Genomic DNA, 21,868 nt, shown 5'->3' on the forward strand with positions numbered 1-21,868 from the left:
CAGTATCAAATGAGAACACAATTATTGGAAATCATGAAAATAAATTTAGCAATAATCTCCCATAACTTAATTAATATCCAGAAGTCTGACATCCTCAACCTGATTTAGCACAATGTATGCATAACTTTAAAAAGAATCTAAACCAATTTATCTTGTGGAAATCTCATTAGTAAATGCTAATCATCTTTTTTGTCACGTCTATCAGAATTTATGAATCTTTTGTTCTACAAACTTTAAATCGGATATATTTAAAAATACCTTGATACATGATACATGCATGGATGACTCTCAAGAATGCCAGGTGTCCACCAATTCACTTGAAGCTGCCTGTGAATTACCAGTAAAGCAGGAAGCAACCGATACAGTTCACCCCATCTTCACCTCTCATAATTAAATGGTGTTCACTCAGATTAGTTTTACTATTATAATAGGAGGCCAGCCTCCCCATTTGTGATGTTACTCATTAATAGAAGAATACCTGGCTAAATCAATGAAAAACAAGCCAATTCTAAAACACTTAGAACAAATTGAAAGTCCACAGAAATGTAAACAGAATTGTATAATTTTGATATGTTGGTTAAAAAAATTATTAACATTGATCACCAGTTCACTATCTGCAATATTCCATTTGAGATTGTTTAAAAGCTAATTTTACAATTACATTTCCAGCTAAATTTATTAAATGAGCTCCCCAAGATATCTATCTGTCCTACCTGAACTTTTCATTCGAACGTCTTTTTGACTCTTTGTCCATCATTAGGAATCAACATTGATTTTAATTAGTATTTTCAAGATGAATTCCATCATATGTTAAGGTAATCAAAATTCTTTCTGCTTAAATGTCAGCGTACAAGAACCAGAAATGTGAAGCTGACTCAAGTTACCATGGCTCACTCTAATCTGAATTCTGCTTAAAGATTCTCAATTAAATTATAGGTTGTGACATGTCATCCATGATGCCTGGGCTGTAGTTTATTAACTGGGCACTTTTGAAACAGGTTCTGACTGATCTCACCTAAACAGGAAGCAACATTAGTCTCCATGAAGGCAGAATTTAACTGAGATTATTTATACATGCACTTCATTTGAACAACTTTATTTGAATGAGCAAAATATGCCCATGTAAATGAGACCAAAGATGAACAATTAGCAACACCTGCTCTAGATCTGCCTTGTGCGCTGTTTCCTGAGAGAAGAAAATGCTAAACATTTCGTACCATCAGGATATGTAATTGAAAATAAGTTCATTAGGGATTCTGAATTGCAAACCATACTGCAATGATTCTTTGTTAGTTTTGGTTTGAAAAGTTAATATCGTCTTGTCATCAATTCTTTATGACATGCATCAAGGTTTTGCAGATAAATCTGGAAAAAAAATGGACTGGGAAGCTAGACTCAGGAGCTTCTTTAGAGATGAACCAACTATCTTCCAGGGTAGTAATTCCTGGATTGCTGCCTGTGCCATGTGCCAGTGAGGGTAGAAACAGGATGACTTGGCAGATAAAGGCATGACTGAGAAGCTGGTGCAGGGGGCAGGGCTTCAGATCATTGGGATTTCTTCAGGGAGAGGCATGACCTGTTCAAAAGCGACAGATTGCACCTGAACCCGAGGGGGACCAATATTCTCATGAACAGATTTGTTGGAGCTGCTGGGTGGGTTTAAACTAATCTAGCAGGAGGATGGAAACCAAAGTGATGGGACTCAGGATTGAACGGATGGTAAAAAAGTAAAGATAGTGTGCATTCAGATTGTCAGGAAGGGCAGACAAGTGATGGAACATAGTCGCAGCCAACAGGGTGAGTATCAGTACATTAGGGTTGCAAATACAGTACACAAGGTGTTATATCTCAATGCACAGAGTACAAGAAATAAGGTGGATGAGCTTGTCGTGCTATTACAGATTGCAGGGTATGATGTTGTGGCCATCACTGAACCATGGCTGAAGGATGGTTGTAGTTGGGAACTGAATGTCCAAGGTTACACATTGTATCGGAAGGATAGGAAGGTAGGCAGAGTGGGATGTGCTGGTAAAGAATGGCATCAAATCAGTAGAAAGATGTGACATTGGATTAGAAGATGTTGAATCCTTGTGGGTTGAGTTAAGAAACTGCAAGGGTAAAAAGAACCTGATGGCAGTTATATACAGGCCTCCCAACAGTGGCTGGGAGGTGGACCACAGATTACAACAGGAAATAGAAAAGGCAAGTCAAAAGGGCAACGTTATGATAGTCATGGGAGATTTTAACATGCTGGTCAATTGGGAAGATTAGGTTGGTAACAGATCTCAAGAGAGTGACTTTGATGAATGCCTAAGAGATGACTTTTCAGAGCAGTTTGTTGTTGAGCCTACTAGGGGATCAGCTATACTGGATTGGGTGTTATGTAATGAACCAGAGGCATTAGGAAGTTAAAGGTAAAAGAACCTTTATGAACCAGTAATCACAATATGATTGAGTTCAACTCAAAATGTGATAGGGAAAAAGAATAGTCTGATGTAGCAGTATTTCAGTGGAGTAAGGGAAATTACAGCGGTATGAGAGAGGAGTTGGGCAAAGTAAATTGTAAGGAGCTGCTGGCAGGGATGACAGTACAGCAGCAACGGCTTGAGTTTCTGGGGGAAATAGACAATAGACAATAGGTGCAGAAGTAGACCATTCGGCCCTTTGAGCCTGCACCACCATTCTGAGATCATGGCTGATCATCTACTATCAATACCCAGTCCCTGCCTTGTCCCCATATCCCTTGATTCCCCCAACCATAAAATACCTATCTAGCTCCTTCTTGAAAGCATCCAGAGAACTGGCCTCCACTGCCTTCCGAGGCAGTGCATTCCAGACCCCCACAACTCTCTGGGAGAAGATGTTTTTCCTTAACTCTGTCCTAAATGACCTACCCCTTATTCTCAAACCATGCCCTCTGGTACTGGACTCTCCCAGCATCTGGAACATATTTCCTGCCTCTATCTTGTCCAATCCCTTAATAATCTTATGTGTTGCAATCAGATCCCCTCAATTCTTAATTCCAGCGTGTACAAGCCCAGTCTCTCTAACCTCTCTGCGTAAGACAGTCCAGACATCCCAGGAATTAACCTCGTGAATCTACGCTGCACTTCCTCTATAGCCAGGATGTCCTTCCTTAACCCTGGAGACCAAAACTGTACACAATACTCCAGGTGTGGTCTCACCAGGGCCCTGTACAAATGCAAAAGAATTTTCTTGCTCTTGTACTCAATTCCCTTTGTAATAAAGGCCAACATTCCATTAGCCTTCTTCACTGCCTGCTGCACTTGCTCATTCACCTTCAGTGACTGATGAACAAGTACTCCTAGATCTCTTTGTATTTCTCCCTTACCTAACTCTACACTGTTTAGATAATAATCTGCCTTCCTGTTCTTACTCCCAAAGTGGATAACATCACACTTAAAATGAGGAAGGTGCAGGATAGATGTATTCCAAAAATGAAGAAATACACAAATTGGAAAATAATACAACCATTATCTGACAAGGGAAGCTAAAGCTAATGTAAAAACAAAAGAAAGGGCATATGACAAAGCAAAAATTAGTGGGAGGATAGAGGATTAGGAAGTTTTTAAAAAACCCACAGAGAGCAACTAAAAGAATCATTAGGAGGGAAAATATAAAATATCAAAGCAAGCTAGCAAACAATATCAAAGTGGATAGTGAAAGCTTTTTCAAGTATGTAAAAAATAAAAGAGAGATGAGAGTGGATATAGGACTGCAAGAAATTGAGGCATGTGCAATAATAACAGGAGCCAAGGAGCTGGCAGATGACTTAAATGAGTGTTTTGCATCAGTCTTCACTGTGGGGGTTACTAGCAGTGTGCCAGGTGTTGTAATGTGTGCAGGAAGATAAGTGGGTGCAGTCTCTGTTACAAGAGCGAAGGTGCTCAAAAAGCTGAAAGATCTAGAAGTACAAAGGGCACCTGGACCAGATGAGCTGCACCCTAGGGTTCTGAAAGAGGCAGCATTAAAGATTTTGGTGGCATTATAAATGATCTTTCAAAAATCATTGGACTTTGACATGTGCTAGACGGCTGGAAAATTGTACATGTCACTTCACTCTTTAAGACAGGAAGAAGGCAGCAGAAAGGAAATTATAAACCAGTTAGCCTGACTCAGTGGTTGGGAAAATGTTAGAGTCAATTGTTAAGGATGAGGTGATGGAGTACTTGGTGACACAGGAAAAGATAGGACAAAGTCAGCATGGTTTCCTTCAGGGAAAATCCTGCCTGACAAACCCATTGGAATTCTTTGAGAAGATTACAATTAGGATAGATAAAAGAAATTTAGTGGATGTTGTATATTTGGACTTCCAGAAGGCTTTCGACAAGGTGCCCCACCATGGGGCTGTGTTATGAGCCTGTGAAGTTACTAAGATGGTTAGAGCATTGGCTGATTGGAAGAAGGCAACGAATGGGAATAAAAGGATCCTTGTCTAATTGGCTGCCACTGACTAGTGGTGTTCTGAGGGGTCAGTGTTGGGACCACTTCCTTTTATGCTGTATATAAATGATTTAGAAGATGGAATAGATGGCTTTGTTGCCAAATTTGCAGATGATACAAAGATTGGTGGAGAGACAGGTAGTGTTGAGGAAACACTAGACAATTAGGAGAATGGGAAAGAAAGTGGCAAATGAAATATAATGTTTGAAAGTGCATGGACATGCACTTTGGTAGTAGAAATAAATTTGTGGACTATTTTCTAAACAGGGAGAAAGTCCAAAGATCTGAGATGCAAAGGGACTTGGGATTCCTTGTGCCGAACACCCTAAAGGTTGACTTGCAGGTTGGGTTGGTTGTGAGGAAGGCAAATGCAATGTTAGCATTCATTTCAAGAGGTCTAGAATACAAGAGCAGGGATGTGATACTGAGGCTTTATAAGGCACTGGTGAGGCCTCAGCTTGAGTATTGTGTACAGTTTTGGACTCCTCATTTTAGAAGAGATGTGTTGGCATTGGAGAAGGTTCTGATTAAGTTCACAAGGATGATTCCAGGAATGAAAGGATTATCATACGATGAACATTTGACAGCTCTGGGTCTGTACTCACTGGAATTTAGAAGGATGAGGGGTGATGTCATTGAAAACTTTTGAATGTTGAAAGGCCTAGACAGAGTAGATGTGGAAAGGATGTTTCCCTTGGTTGGAGAGTCTAGGACAAGAGGGCACAGCCTCAGGATAGAGGGGTGTCCATTCAAACAGAGATGCAGAGAAATTTCTTTAACCGGGGGTGGTGAATTTATGGAATTTGTTGGCACGTGCAGCTGTGGAGGCCAGGTCATTGGGTGCATTTAAGGCAGAGCTTGATAGGTTCTTGATTGGACATGGCATCAAAGGTAACGGAGAGAAGGCCGGGAAATCGGGTTGATGAGGAGACAAAAAAAGATAAGCCATGATTGAATGGCGGAACAGACTCAATGAGCCAAATGGCCTAATTCTACTCCTATTTCTTATGGTCTTATGGTACCCAGCACTAATGGTTTCCCTTCTTCCTCCCAGACACGGCTTGTCCATTCTGCTGGCCAAAATATCTAACTTGCCATTTGCAGACATCCTGACAGGATCTGGAAGGAAATCCTATGTCATATTTGTTTCTCCAGCATATATGTGAGGTTACGTACTGTAGGTGTCCCTCATGTGACATGATGCCAGCATTAAAAGCACATTCCTGCCACCCCCAGAAACCTGTTCATTAATTTAATAATAAATGTTGATGAGCGTGGAATTTTTTAAGAAGTTCCTTGCACTCTTGGCACATCTTATGAATATAGCAAAATGTTCTATCATTTACATAATGAATCTTATGAATTAGAAACAAATTGATTATGACTGTCATTAGTCATGAAATTTGCTGTTCTGTGGTGGCAGTGCAGTGCTAGACAGAAAAAATGACTAAGTTACAAAAATTTACCTGAAGAGAAATAGTGAGATAGTGTTGATGGGTTTATGGATCAGAGGGGAAGAAGTAGCTGTTCCTAAAACATTGAATGTGGGTCTTCAGGCTCCTGTACATCCCGATGATAATGAGGAGAAGGCACATCACATATGGTGGGGTCTTAAAATAAGGATGCAACTTTCTTGCGGCACTGCCTTTTAAAGATGTTCTTAATGGCAAAGAGGGTCATGTTCCTACCGGAGTTAACTGAGCTACAAGCATCTGCAGCCCGTTGCAATCCTATGCATTGGAGGCTCCCTATCAAGGGGTATGCATAAAATATGGTCGTATTAACAGATAGAATCCTAAATTACATTATTAAAACCATTAACCTGTCCAGCTCTTCTAGCTGCAACACCCTGATAGAAGATAGGAAGGTTTGATTTCTGGTTCCCTTGGGCGTGTAAGTCTAGGGAATACACACTCCGGTCCTGCCAAACCCATGAGATTGAGACAGCTCTCCCAACCCAAACCCCGGTTTGTGTGGACACTGTGTAATTTGCTACCCTGTTACAACTCAATGCCACAAAACAATAGACAGCGCACTGCATGCGATTAAAGGAATTATATTTATGAATCTTAACCAAAAGGTTAGTACAGAAAGGAAGGTAAAAAAACAAAAAAGGCCCATTATAATTAAACAGTCAAACATGCATCAGTTGGAGCTCAATTCACTGATCCTCAGTTGATCTCAGTGCCTGGCTCCATCGAATCATGATCTCCCCACGGGTTGTATCCTACGACCGGTTCTCTCCAGTATCTTCTCTCTTCATCTCCCACCGAACAAAAGACCCAGCTCGTATTCCAAAGCTCCCCTTATCTCTCCTACAAGCCAAACACTGCTTCTACAGAAAGACCATTACTTTATCAGTGAAACCTTTCCCAGGGTGTTACAATAGGAATAATGAAAGTACTTAAATAGGTGCACAAGGGCTAGTGCAGGCTTAGTGGGCCAAGTGGCCTGTTTAGTGCCTTATGGCCCAATTTTACTCATATCTAGAATACACGAAATGTAATCAAATTTCTTAATGACATTTGAAAATTCTCCTAAAACAAAATTGCATTCAGCAGTGCTCCTGTTTTGTTGGTCACATTAACATGTTCATTTTTTTTCATGGAATTTGACAGCCTTGTTTCTTTGCTGAAAGCGTCAAGTATACATATCCTTCTGTGTACGCTGCTTCCAGGTCTGAGGATTTAAATCTCTCAAGGGGATTACTCCCAGTTAATCTCATAAATAAAAGCAAAGCCACCTCAGTGTGAACACCAGGCAGAATGTAAGCACATACTTTCACTAATAAAGTCCGTGTTTCATATCTTCAGCATTGAGTTTAAGCAAAATTGATTTTTCTGTGAAAAGTCGGGATTGCTAGGTGTTGTGTGAGATGTGGATGAAAAGACCTGTGATGCAGATCGGTGCTTACCCTGCCAAATGTTATTCAGTCATTGGTATGTCAGTCCAGGGCAATAAACAATTGATAATAAATCCTAGTGGCCTCTTGATTGGATAAGCGAGTAAATGATGTTGTGAATAAAAATCAGGTTTTTCAAGACATAGCTGATCAGTTCTATCCACTGCCTTTATAAATCCTAACTGAGTCAAAGACCCCATTTATTCCCAAGGACTATCTCAGTCAGAGACATCTCACTCCAACCCATTGACCATTGGTCCCAAACACAAAAACTGTATATCACTCCCTGATCAAACATTCTCAACAAGTGCCAAATCACAAATCTCTCCAGGATCCTCTTCTGACCTTTACTCTCTTTGTAGGGTATCTAACTACTGCAATAGCTCTGGTGTTAAGTGGTGAATGGGCAACACATATTAATACAATGGGCTCTTGTAATTTTAAATTTGAAATAAACACACACACACGATTTTACTTCCACTTGGAAATCTGGGTAAATTAAAGTTACAGGATGCCTCCCTCACTCCCCCACAATCTCCCTGCCACACTTGTCTCCATTGCTTCCCTTGGTGAAACAATAAAATAGATAGATAGATAGATAGATACTTTATTCATCCCCATGGGGAAATTCAACTTTTTTTCCAATGTCCCATACACTTGTTGTAGCAAAACTAATTACATACAATACTTAATTCAGTAAAAAATATGATATACATCTAAATCACTATCTCAAAAAGCATTAATAATGGCTTTTAAAAAGTTCTTAATTCCTGGCGGTAGAATTGTAAAGCCTAATGGCATTGGGGAGAATTGACCTCTTCATCCTGTCTGAGGAGCATTGCATCGATAGTAACCTGTCGCTGAAACTGCTTCTCTGTCTCTGGATGGTGCTATGTAGAGGATGTTCAGAGTTATCCATAATTGACCGTAGCCTACTCAGCGCCCTTCGCTCAGCTACCGATGTTAAACTCTCCAGTACTTTGCCCACGACAGAGCCCGCCTTCCTTACCAGCTTATTAAGACGTGAGGCGTCCCTCTTCTTAATGCTTCCTCCCCAACACGCCACCACAAAGAAGAGGGCGCTCTCCACAACTGACCTATAGAACATCTTCAGCATCTCACTACAGACATTGAATGACGCCAACCTTCTTAGGAAGTACAGTCGACTCTGTGCCTTCCTGCACAAGGCATCTGTGTTGGCAGTCCAGTCTAGCTTCTCGTCTAACTGTACTCCCAGATACTTGTAGGTCTTAACCTGCTCCACACATTCTCCATTAATGATCACTGGCTCCATATGAGGCCTAGATCTCCTAAAGTCCACCACCATCTCCTTGGTCTTGGTGATATTGAGACGCAGGTAGTTTGAGTTGCACCATATCACAAAGTCCTGTATCAGTTTCCTATACTCCTCCTCCTGTCCATTCCTGACACACCCCACTATGGCCGTGAATATCCTGTTAATAAGTAGAAATTTTTGCCAGACCACGCAATACTACAGAGCCAAAGGCATATTCTAATCTCCGAATTCTTCCTTTGGACAGGTGCTACCTACATAATGATCATCTTTTGGATTGTAATTTTTTCATATGTAATTTTTTAAGATGCAGCACTTGCTATGAGCACCCTGTCCACCGGACCATAATTCAAAATTACACATCAGAATGGTTAGAGTTTGTCAGTCCCTGGTCTTATGGTGGGAAATAAACTGTGTGACGGGCAAGGGGTCAGCAAAATGACATTGACAGGTCAGGTTAGGTCTGGGTATGAAAAGGAGTTCTGGGTCTTTGTCACCCCTTTTCTCTGCAGGGCTAAGTTCTTAATTTGGACATTCTGCACTTTACAGCTAACAAGGGAGGGGAACAGAGGCCAATGCTTTTTTATAACATAATGTTCCTCCTCTGTTCTTTCCCTAGTTCGCAGAGTTCCTTGTGTGAATTTTCGATGCTGTTGTAAATATTAACACAGCACCATATTAAATGCAGTTCTCTCAACAATCCACTACCTGACCCTCAATGAACTCTCAGACTGAACCACAGAACCTCTTCCTTCCCAAGATCAAAGTCAAAGTTGAGTTTATTGTCATTTGCACAAATACAGGTGCAATTAAAATTTTACTTGAAGCAGTGTCACAGACACATAGAATCGCACAAGCAGCATTCACAAAAAAAACTGATTATGAATTAAACATAATTTTTACAAGAAAGCACAATTACAACCAAAATAACATTTTAATACAAAGTGATCAAAGTAGTCATAGTTTTGCTAAGCTATAGTGATTAGGGTTTTACCAGTTGTTTTAAGAACCAGATAGTAGAAAGTAAGTCGCTGTTCTTGAACCTCCTGGTGTGAGACTTCTGTACCTTCAACATGGTGATACCTGTAAGAAGATGGCAAAGGTCAAGCTTCAGAACTTGGCCTCAACAACTCCTTGTGTTTGATCCTTGATTTTCTCACTTGCAGATCCCAGTCAGTATGGATTGGTAACACCATGTCCTCCACAATCTCCATCAACACAGGAGCATCACAAGGCTGTGTGTTTTGTCCCCTACTCTACTCACCTTAAACTTATGAATATGTGAATATGCACAGTTCCAATGCTATATTCAAGTTTGCTGATGATACCACTGTTGTTGGCAGATTAAAAGGTGGTGACAAATCAAATTAGAGAGAGAGAGAGACTGAAAACCTGGCTGACAGGTGCCACAGCAACAACCCCTTACTCATTGCCAGCAAGACCAAGGAGTTGATTGCTGACTTCAGGAGAAAGAAACCAGGCACCCATGAGCCAGACCTCATCAGAGGATCAGAGGTACAGACAGACACACAAACAAGTGCACACACACGTGAGATCAGAGGTAGAGAGGGTCAACAACTTCCTCAGTGTTACTATTTCAGAGGACCTGGCTTGGGTCTAGAATGTAAGTGCAGTTACAAAGAAAGCACAGCAGCATCATTTTTTCTTAGGAGTTTGCGAAGATTCAGCATGGCATCTAAAACTTTGATAAACTTCTATGGGTGTGTTGTGGATAGTATATTGACTGGCTGCATCACAATATGGAAACACCAATATCTTTGAAAGGAAAATCCTACAAAAAAATAATAGATACAGTCCAGACCACTGAGAGTAAATCCCTCCCAGCACTGAGCACATCTACATGAAGCATTGTCACAGGAAAGCAGCATCCATCATCAGGGACCCCCACCACCCAGGTCATGCTCTCTTTGCACTGCTGCCATCAGAAAGAAGGTAAAGGAGCCACAGGACCCACGGCACTAGGTTCAAGAGCAGCTATTACCCCTCAACCATCAGGCTCTTGAACCAAAGGGGATAATAACTTCACTCAACTTCATTTGCTCTGTCATTGAAATGTTCCTACAACCTATGGACTCATTTTCAGGGATTCCTCATCTTACGTACTTGATATTTATTGCCTATTTATTTATTATTGTTATTATTTCTTTCTTTCTGTATTTGCACAGTTTGTTGTCTTCTGCTCACTGGTTGAATGCCCAAGTTGGCACAGTCTTTCATTGATTTCATAATGGTTATTATGAATTTATTGAGTATGCCCACAAGAAAGTTAATCTCAGGGTTGTATATGGTGAGATATATGTACTTCGATAATAAATTTAATTTGAACTTTGAACTTTGGTGGTAATTTTTGACTATAAATGTGGCCTTCTAGAGGCATTACCTCCTGTAGATTCTACAAACGCTCGAGAGGGTTTTATTGGACACAGTCCACAACTCTCTACAGCTTCTTGCATTCTAGTGCAGGTGAATTGTTATACCTGACCATGATGCAACCAGTTAGAAAGTCAGTATATGGAATCTCAATACTCGACAACCTAGAACATTTCACTGGATGTTGGATCACTGTTGCAAGAGGCAGGACATTCCTCGCTGTCACTGGACAGCTACTGAGTGACTGAGAGACTGATGTAGTTGAGCAGAAGTTCCCAGCCCAGCCAGAAGCAAGCTGTTCTATGGGCCTATGACTAACCTAACAGAAAGATAAATGCCAATGTCCATGGTCTATAAATGGGCCTGATGATTCAAACCTTCATCTTTTATTGCTTCCTCCCCTTCTTTGGACTATTGTGTGCAGTTTTGGTCACCTAATTACAGGAAGGCTATTAATAAGGTTGAAAGAGTGCAGAGAAGGTTTACAAGGATGTTGCCAGGACTTGAGAAACTGAGTTACAGAGAAAGGTTGAATAGGTTAGGACTTTATACCCTGGAGCGTAAAAGAATGAGGGGAGATTTGATAGAGGTGTATAAAATTATGATGGGTATAGATAGAATGAATGCAAGCAGGCTTTTTCCACTGAGGCGAGGGAAAAAAAACAGAGGACATGGCTTAAGGGTGAAAAGGGAAAAGTTTAAAGGGAACATTAGCGGGGGGCTTCTTCACGCAGAGAGTGGTGGGAGTGTGGAATGAGCTGCTGGATGAAGTTGTGAATGCGGGCTCACTTTTGACATTTAAGAAAAACTTGGACAGGTATACGGATGAGTGGGGTATGGCGGGATATGGTCCAGGTGCAGGTCAGTGGGACTAGGCAGAAAAGGGTTCGGCACAGCCAAGAAGGGCCAAAAGGCCTGTTTCTGTGCTGTAATGTTCTATGGGTCTTTGATAGGCCCTGGGGCCTGGACACCAAGTCATGTCAAGTCAAGTCAAGTCACTTTTCTTGTCATTTCGACCATAACTGCTGGTGCAGTACATAGTAAAAATGAGACAACATTTTTCAGGACCATGGTGTTACATGACACAGTACAAAAAACTAGACTGAACTATGTAAAAAAACAACACAGAGAAAGCTACACTAGACTACAGACCTACACAGGACTGCATAAAGTGCACAAAAACAGTGCAGGCATTACAATAAATAATAAACAGGACAATAGGGCAAGGTGTGAGTCCAGACTTCGGGTATTGAGGAGTCTGATAGCTTGGGGTAAGAAACTGTTACATAGTCTGGTCATGAGAGCCTGAATGCTTCGGAGCCTTTTCCCAGACAGCAGGAGGGAGAAGAGATTGTATGAGGGATGCATGGGGTCCTTCATAATGCTGTTTGCTTTGCGGATGCAGCGTGTAGTGTAAATGTCCGTGATGGTGGGAAGAGAGACCCCGATGATCTTCTCAGCTGACCTCACTATCCGCTGCAGGGTCTTGTGATCCGAGATGGTGCAATTTCCAAACCAGGCAGTGATACAGCTGCTCAGGATGCTCTCAATACAACCCCTGTAGAATGTGATGAGGATGGGGGTAAAAAACAGAGGACATGGCTTAAGGGTGAAAAGGGAAAAGTTTAAAGGGAACATTAGGGGGGGCTTCTTCACATAGAGAGTGGTGGGTGTGTGGAATGAGCTGCCAGTTGAAGTGGTGAATGCGGGCTCACTTTTAGCATTTAAGAAAAACTTGGACAGGTACATGGATGAGAAGGGCATGGAGGGATATGGTCTAGGTGCAGGTCAGTGGGACTAGGCAGAAAAATGGTTCGGCACAGCCAAGAAGGGCCAAAAGGCCTGTTTCTGTGCTGTAATGTTCTATGGTTCTCTGGTAACTGATTATCTGTCACCATGATTTGATTTTTTTAATAACCATGATCTCTGTAGTCAGCTTCAGTGTGCTAAATCTCACTATGCTGTGTCGTAAATGCACCTTATTAGCTGTTACTTTACTTGTGGTGACATTACTTTCTGTGTTGTGAGTGAGTTCTATGTACTGTGTTGCGCATCTCGGTCTGGAGGAACGCTCTTTCGCTTGGCGGTATACCTGTACATGGCTGAGTGATAATAGACTTGAACCTGAAGAAACACCATCAAAATGCAAAGGTCCATCTTACTAATTACTGATTTGTTATGCCTGCACTGTACTGCTGCCACAAAAAAAAAATCAAAAAAAAAAATCCGTATCTTCTGTCAGTGACAATAAATCTGACTGATTCCACTGGTACAAAGTGTTGCAGACTTGAGGAGATTAGAATCAGAATCAGGTTTATTATAATTGACATATGGCTTGAAATTTGTTGCTCTGCAGAAGCAGGACCACTGACAGCACGCTGCTCAGAAAATATCCTTGAAAGCTTTGATCGCCGGCAAAACCAGCCCAATTTTTCCAGCTGTTAAAGCTGTGAATCAGTTCATCTCTAGTATTTGAAGATGCTTAAAAACTACTAAATAGAATAAGTGACAAAAATGCAAATAATCAGAATTATATAAAACTTGATCATGACAATTTAAACACATATATAATTAAATTCATGAAGCTAAGCGAGAAAGGGACTTGCCTTCCCCTTGCTGTTTATCTGAAATCCATCCTCGTGAGAGACCTATAAAGTGGACTCTGCACTTGACTCCTCAAGTTTGCCATAGCTGGGGGGTATGGGGGTGGAGGGGCTAAGCTCCCACTACCTATGGTGCTTCTCAAGTAGCCTCAGACAACCAAGTCCAGCTCCTGGCCTTCACGTGCGGCTTAGCCAGTAAGCTCGGCGGAACAGTTTCCAGTGATAGACAAAAGGGCGAAGATGAGTTACTGGCGCCTTACAACCAGTCATCTCTTACAGATGGGGCTCACCAGCTGTGGTTGGCAGCTCATCTAGGAGAAGGAAAACTCTGGTTTTAAACCTTCACTGCCTTGTAATTATACCCGCACTTGGGGAAGGCCTCGGGAGTAAAAATCCGAGGAAAAGTTTGGAGCTGGAGTCCCCAAGGCAGTTTTATGCTGAGTTCAACGCTGATTGTCAACTGCTGCTATGCCAGTGATGCCAGACTGTAACAGTCTCTGTCTTTCTTTTGGATTCATCAGCTGTGTGGAGAAGGATAGCGAGCTGAATGGACAACAGTTTGCCCTCTGTGTCGTACTACCTTGGCTGACGTATTGGCTTGCGTATCGAATGTAGGCAGCTAGGACGCAACAACCATAATTGGCCTTGACCAACGGGGTCCCTCCCAAATCTGTCTATGAATTTTGGATTTCTGTGCTTGTGAAGCCATGCGAGAAAGTCTTAGACTTTCTAAGTCTGGTTGAAATACAAATGGTACCGTTTTGAAGCATTGGCGTGAAACAGAAGGTCCTGGGCCATAGTTACAGGCATATCCATGACATAGTTTGTAGCTCCGCTGTATTTACATTAGGAAATCAACAATATAAAAGCTGCTTTAGCACTGTTATCAAATCTCATTCCTTGTCAGGATCTGCATTGGTGGTCAATGAATAAATTCTGTCATGGAGAGTGTGAAGATGCTTGAGCATTCTGTATCAAGTTGGTGCAATCAATGAAGATGCAACTTTTCCAGCGTTGCTGACATTTACTTCCTCTTGTTTATCTGTAAGTTAAATGCAGATGAAATTCTAGACAAGATAAATAATGTGTGGCTGCGCTTGAACAAATCCTTGAAGTAATTCTCAGTAAGCAGTGGCTGAAATTCAGTAGGCTTACATGTTTATTGAATCATGCAACACAAAGCTGCTTTTATTATTATGACATAGCTTGACAGGAGGTCTGTTATTCATGGTAACTTAAGTTTTCTCCCAGGTGTTTCAGTTCACCACTTAACAGGAAATTACTTTTCACACCTACTTTAATTTTGAGTTCCCCAGCATTTAAATGTACACTGTGACCCTTTAATGACTAACACATTGTAAGCAGATCAATTGCAATCTCACACTGGAGTGGCAACTAATCAAGTGGTAGCTAGTGCCTTCTTTCACTCGCTCTCATCTACTGCAGGTGTCTTTCAAAGAACTATGCATTTTAGGGGGTTGGGAAGGTGGCCCAGTGAGCTGTATCTTTACAAGAGTATCAACTACATTTTTCAAATAATGACTACCAATGCATCGGTATGCGTATGTATCTATATAGGAATGAGGCAAGTAAAAGTGTATACTAGCAGCAAATGTCAGACTGGAATTGATTCTAAATCATGAACCTGCTTTACCAATTCTAAATATTTTTGTTTGTATAGGGAACAAGTGAAATGACATTAGGCAACCATTACTTGGGTGCGCAGCCATGCAGTAACTGAAAAGCTCCCGTGCACATAGCCCTTGTTGCCATGCAGCTAGAATTTTCCATCATATAATGTGCTGTGCAGTTTTCAGACCATGCAAAAGTTTCCTGTTCAGAGCAATGGTTAGTCCACACAGCAGTGAAAAAAGTTTAGAGGGAACCTTGGTGACCATAGTTGCTGGAATACGCAGTTTCAGTTTTCGTTCCCATGACAACATTCTGCGTGTTCTATCAAAACTAAGATCTGTGCACATGTCAGTGGAAATTAAAGCATAAAAAAGAATAAAATCAACTGGCAGGTGGCAAAACCACAAAGAGGTTGGAGTCTTTCAGTAATAAAACTAGTCAAACACAGAAACCGGTTCTTCAACCCATCAAATCTCAGCTGACCATCAAACACCTTTCTAATCCTATACTGATCCCTTTTTAATTTTTCCATATTCACGATGACTAGAAATGCAGAATGACTGTATAGATAGGCAGTGTTTGGACATAAGTAAGTAGGCAATGTAATAAAAACACAGAACTAACTGACTTCCTACTGCAGTTCTCCTAGATTAACATGAGCTGGAGGGATTACCTAAATTCAAATGACCACAAAAAAAGATATTTCTCCTGGATTATCCACAATATCGTTCTTTCAAATACATACTGATCCTCAGAAGCTTGTAACAGAGTGAACGAGGATAGCTTAATTGAAAAGTTCATTTTCTTTTGGAATGCAAGTGACAGTGGCAATGCTGCAAATATTGCATTTCCTTGGTTGCGTTGCTTGCTATGACTCCGTGTAGTTGTATCAATAAGAAGATAGTTGTTAACAGTAAATTAAGGATTATTAATGCAACAACAATAAAATACGTATCCAACTTGGTTTGGTATCTGCTGTGGAGGAAATGATGCTCATGTGGCAAAATAACTATTTATCTCACTTGGAAATAAAAGCTGCTGGCAGGAAGGAGCTACTGAATCAACCTTGGCAGGTGGCTGTTGATCTCACTTGAAATTCTTATAGTGCTCTGATTAGAAGCAACTTCCTTTAATAATCACAAATAGCATTATTATTTAGGAAATTATTAATGGTAGATTTTTATCATGATTCTTTATTAGAGTGGGTTTCATGAAAATGGTGTTCAAGCAGTTTGGATACTGTGTGGTCAAAGGGAAAATAGTTTCACATTTCTGAATTCATAATGTAATTAAAATTTGAAAATGCTATCACCGGAAAGCAACCAACGTCCGATGCTTGTTGAATTAACATGATTATTTAGTGAAGGGACAGCAATCTTGTTTTAATACTTATTAATTCAGCTTCAATTTCTATCAAAGGAACAAAAGGTTCTTAGAAATGCAACTTCACACTCTTGTAGAGTGGCACACAATATGAACTTACCCAATGCAAAGGAATGTTCTGATTAACTTTGATAGAAAACAATAGGGGTGCCAGTATTGTTGTCTGAAATTTTTCAAATATTAGCTCTGGAACAACTGGTCTCATCATGTTCAGGAAGTTGTACTGTTGTCCCAGTATTCTTGTCATTTATTTTCCATTGTAAAAACATATAAAACCATTAGACATAGGAGCAAAATGAGGCTATTTGGCCCATTCAATCTGCTCCACCATTCCATCGTGGCTGATTTATTATCCCCCTCAACCCTATTCTCCTGCCTTATCTCTGTAACCTTTGACACACTGACTGATCAAGAAACTCTCAACCTCCGCTTTAACTATACTCAACGACCTGGCCTCCACAGCCAGCAGTGGCAACGAATAGTGAAGCAGTGAAACTCTGGCTAAGGAAATTCATTCTTATCTCTGTTCTAAATAGATGTCCCTCTAGACTGAGGATGTCCTAGACTCAGCCACTTCAGGAAACATTCTCCCTACATCCACTCTATCAAGTCCTTTCAATATTTGATAGGTTTCAATAAGATCCCCTTCATTATTCTGAACTCCAGTAAGTTAAGACCCAGAGTCATCAATCACCACTCACCCATTAACCCTTTCATTCCCAGAATCATTCTTGAGAATCTCCTCTGGGCCCTCTCCAATATCACCTTTTCGTAGATAGGGGGCCCAAACTGCTTACAATACTCAAGGCAATCTGATCAAGGCCTTATAAAGTCTCACCATTACATCCTTGCTCTTATATTCTGGTCATCTCAAAATGAATGCTAACTTTGCACTTTCCTTCCTTGCCACTGACTCAACCTGCAAATTAAACTTTAGGAAATCCTGCACAAGACTCCCAAGTTCCTCTGCACCTCAGATTTTTGAATTTTCTCCCCATTCAGGAAATAGTCAATAGCTTTTTCCCTTCTATCAAAGTGCATGATCATATACTTTCCTACATTATATTGAGGGATTAAGGAAGCTAGGGCTTTACTCTTTGGCGAGAAGGAGGATGAGAGGAGACATGATAGAGGTGTACAAGATATTAAGAGGAATAGACAGAGTGGACAGCCAGGCCTCTTCCCCAGGGCACCACTGCTCAGTACAAGAGGACATGACTTTAAGGTAAGGGGAGGGAAGTTCAAGGGGGATATTAGAGGAAGGTTTTTCACTCAGAGAGTGGCTGGTGCGTGGAATGCACTGCCTGAGTCAGTGGTGGAGGCAGATACACTAGTGAAGTTTAAGAGACCACTAGATAGGTATATAGAGGAATTTAAGGTGGGACGGTTATATGGGAGGCGGGGTTTGAGGGTCAGCACAACATTGTGGGCCAAAGGGCCTGTAATGTGCTGTACTGTTCTATGCTCTATATTCCATCTGCCACTTCTTTGCCTACTCTCCCAATCTGTCCAAGTCCTTCTGCTGACTCTCTGCTCCCTTAACACTACTTGCTCCTCCACCTATCTTCATATTGTCTGCAAACTTGGCCACAAATACATCAATTCCATCATCCAAATCATTCATATACATTAAAATGTGAAAAGAAGCAGTCCCAACACCAGCCTCTGAGGTACACCACTAGTCACCATAAGCCAACCAGGACAAGCCCCCTTTATTCCCACTGTTTTCTTCCAGCCAATCTTTTATGCATGCTTGTGTCTTTCCTGTAATACCATGAGCTCTTAACATTTTTAAGCGCCTTGCTAAAGACCTTCTGAAAATCCAAAGAAACAACATTCACCAATTCTCCTTTGTCTAACTTGCCTGTTATTTCCTCAAAGTATTCCGACAAATTTTTCATGTAGTATTTCTCCTTAGGGAAACCACACTGACTTTGGCCTTCTTTAGTATGCGCCCCCAAGTAACCTAAAACCTCATCGTTAATAATGGACTCCAACATCTTCCCAATTACTGAAATCAAGCTAACTGGCCTATAATTTCCCTTCTTCCACCTTCCTCCCTTATTAAAGAGCAGAATGACTTTTGAAATATTCCAGTCCTCTGAAACCATTCCAGAGTCTTGAAAGATTCTTGAAAAATCATTACTAATATCTCCACAATCTCTTCAGCTACCTCTTTGAAAACCATGGGGTGTAGTCCATCTGGTCCAGGTGACTTATCTACCTTCAGACCTTACATCTTCCCACGCACCTTCTCCTACCAACAGCACTCACTTCTGCCCCGTCACTCTCAAATTTCAGGCATAGTGAAGACTGACACAAAATACATATAAACTCTGCCATTTCCTTTTCCCCCAATTACTACCTCTCCAGCATCATTTTCCAGCAGTTCATTGTCTGCTCTCAACTTCCTTTTACTCTTTATACATTTGAAAAACAACTTTTGGCATTCACTTTTATGCTATTAGTGAGCTTACCATATTTCATCTTCTCTCTCCTTGTGATACGTTTAGTTCCCTTCTATTGGTTTTTAAAAGTTCCCAGTCCTCTAACTTCCTAATATTTTTTGCTATATTGGATGCCCTTTTGCTTGCTTCTATGCTGTCTTTGACTTCCCTTGTCAGCCATGGTTGCCTCTTGCTCCCTTTAGAATATTTCTTCATCTTTGGGATGTACTTGTCCTGCGCTTTCCAAATTGTCCCCAGAAACACCAGCCATTGTTATTCTGCTGTCATCCCTGCTAATATCCCCTTCCAATCAACTTTGGCCAGCTCCTCTCTTGTACCTTTACCCCACTGTAGTACTGATACATCTGACTTTATCTTCTCCGTCTCTAACTGCAGGGTAAATTCTATCATATTATAGTCACTGCTTCCTCAGGGTTCCTTCATCTTAAGTTCCCGAATTGTCCTCGTGGGCTCAACCTAAAAAGGCATCTCTTAGGCATTCTACAAATTCCCTCCCTTGGGATCCACTAGCAACCAGATTTTCCCAATCCACTTGCATATTGAAATCTCCCATCACTATTGTAACATTGCCCCTTTTACATAGCTTTTCTATCTCCCGTTGTCATTTATATCCCACATTCTGGCTACCATTTGGAGACCTGTATACAATTCCCATCAGAGTCTTTTTACCCTTGCTGTTTCTTAACTCTGCAAGGATTCTGCATCTTATGATCCCATATCATCTCTTTCTAAGGATCTGATTTTATTTTTTATCACCCTGTTTCCCTCTGCCTACCTGAGTATCTTTTCAATGCAAGCTGTATCCTTGAATGTTAAGTTCCCAACAATGATCATCTTTCAGCCACGACCCAGTGATGCCCGCAACGCATACCTGCCAATCTCTAATCACACTATAAGATCATCTAGTTTATTCCGCACAATACATGTATTCGAATGTAACATTTTCAGTCCTGTGTTCATCACTGTTTTTGATTTTGCCTACTTAACCCACTGACTGCGATTTTGCTCTATCATCTGCCTGTCCTTTCTCACAGTCTTACTATGCACTGCATCTACTTGTATACCAACTGTCCCTTCCTCAGCCCGATCATTCCACTTCCCATCCCCCTGCCAAATTAATTTAAACCCTCCCCAAAACTTCCTGCCAGGATATTGCTTCCCCTTGGGTTCAGGCGTTACCTATCCTTTTTGTACAGGTCATACCTTCCGCAGGAGAGATCCCAATGATTCAGAAACCTGAAACCCTGCCATATATAATGCTTTTGTCAACGAACAATAATAAAATATGAGCCATCTGACTCACAAGGTATCCGATGATTAGGTGTCTTTTGTTTGGAGGGGGGAAGCAACTCTCCTTCAGAGATGATTAATATTCATTTTAAACTGTAATCAAGATCACACACCAGCTTATGATTTAGCAGCAATGGCTTTAAATATCTCCCTTTCTGAAAAGAATTGGTAATTGCTTGGAGTTGGCAGTCCAATATAGTTAAGAATGATTGATTTTAATATATAATACTGCATTTACTAAGTACTTGTCCCAGCCCACTTACTTTGGACAAGGTTACCACGTTGAGGAGGAATGTCAAGCTCTGTAATTCCCTCTGTGCACTCTTCTACCTCCATTTCTTTACTTTCTTCAAAGTTCAAATTTATTATCAAATTATATATATTATATACAACCAACCTTGAGATTCATCTTCTTGCAGGCACCCACAAAACAAAGAAATGCAATAGAATTCATGAAAACCACACACAACAAAGACTGACAAACGTCCAATGCGCAAAAGAGGACGAATTGTGCAAACAATGGAAAAAAAAGTAAACAAATAATACATAGAACATGAGCTGTAGAGTCCCCGAAATTGAGTCCTCACCCACGGGGTCAGTTCAGTGGTGAGGTGAGTGCACCACATCCAAGAGCTCCATGACACTGATGCCAATCATCATGAAATGCTTCGAACAGCTGCTGTCATCGTTGTTGGCGGTGCGCCCCACCGCTGGCGAACTTGACAGCATGATTACTCGGGCGTTTGGCCGTGCAGCCGTGTGTGAGCTGCGTGCACAGCAGTGGGCTCAGCACGCAGCCTTGGGGGGTGCATCTGTGTTGAGGATGATGGGGAGGGAGGAGCAATAGTTCATTATGAAACTTTTTAGACATCCCTTAAGCTATTCCTCTATGTCTTACCTTTATGTCAGACACCTAGCATCTTTTTAGATCAGTGCTTGTTTTTTTCATTGATTAAGCCCCTCTGTGAAAGGCCTTGAGACACTGGAAAACCTCATTCAGTAATATTATCTTGAAAGTCCTTGAGGTACAAAACATCCTCTCACCTGTGGGCTTTATGTATATTTCAGGCAGAGGTTGATAGATTCTTGACAAGTCAAGGCATGAAGGGATATGGGGAGAAGGCAAGAGTTTGGGGCTGAGAGGGAAAATGGATCGATCAACCATGATGAAATGGTGGAGCAAAGTTGATGGGCCAAATAGCCTAATTCTACTGCTATATCTTATGATCTTATATGAGAGGATAAAAACATTCTATATGCCCATGTGCAGCACTCGTCTGCTTCAATGACTGGGCCTTGCCTTATTAACCTGAAAGCCTCATTTGGAGGCTACACTGTAGATTTGTGGCTGAAATCAGATGACCCAAGGTCCTGAAGTGAGCGGTCAATTAGATTGCTGGGGGCTGTTGATTGTTCGGGATGGGTCTGTGTGCTGGATGGC

The sequence above is a fragment of the Hemitrygon akajei genome, chromosome 17, assembly GCF_048418815.1.
Source record: "Hemitrygon akajei chromosome 17, sHemAka1.3, whole genome shotgun sequence".
In the NCBI taxonomy this organism is placed as follows: domain Eukaryota; kingdom Metazoa; phylum Chordata; class Chondrichthyes; order Myliobatiformes; family Dasyatidae; genus Hemitrygon; species Hemitrygon akajei.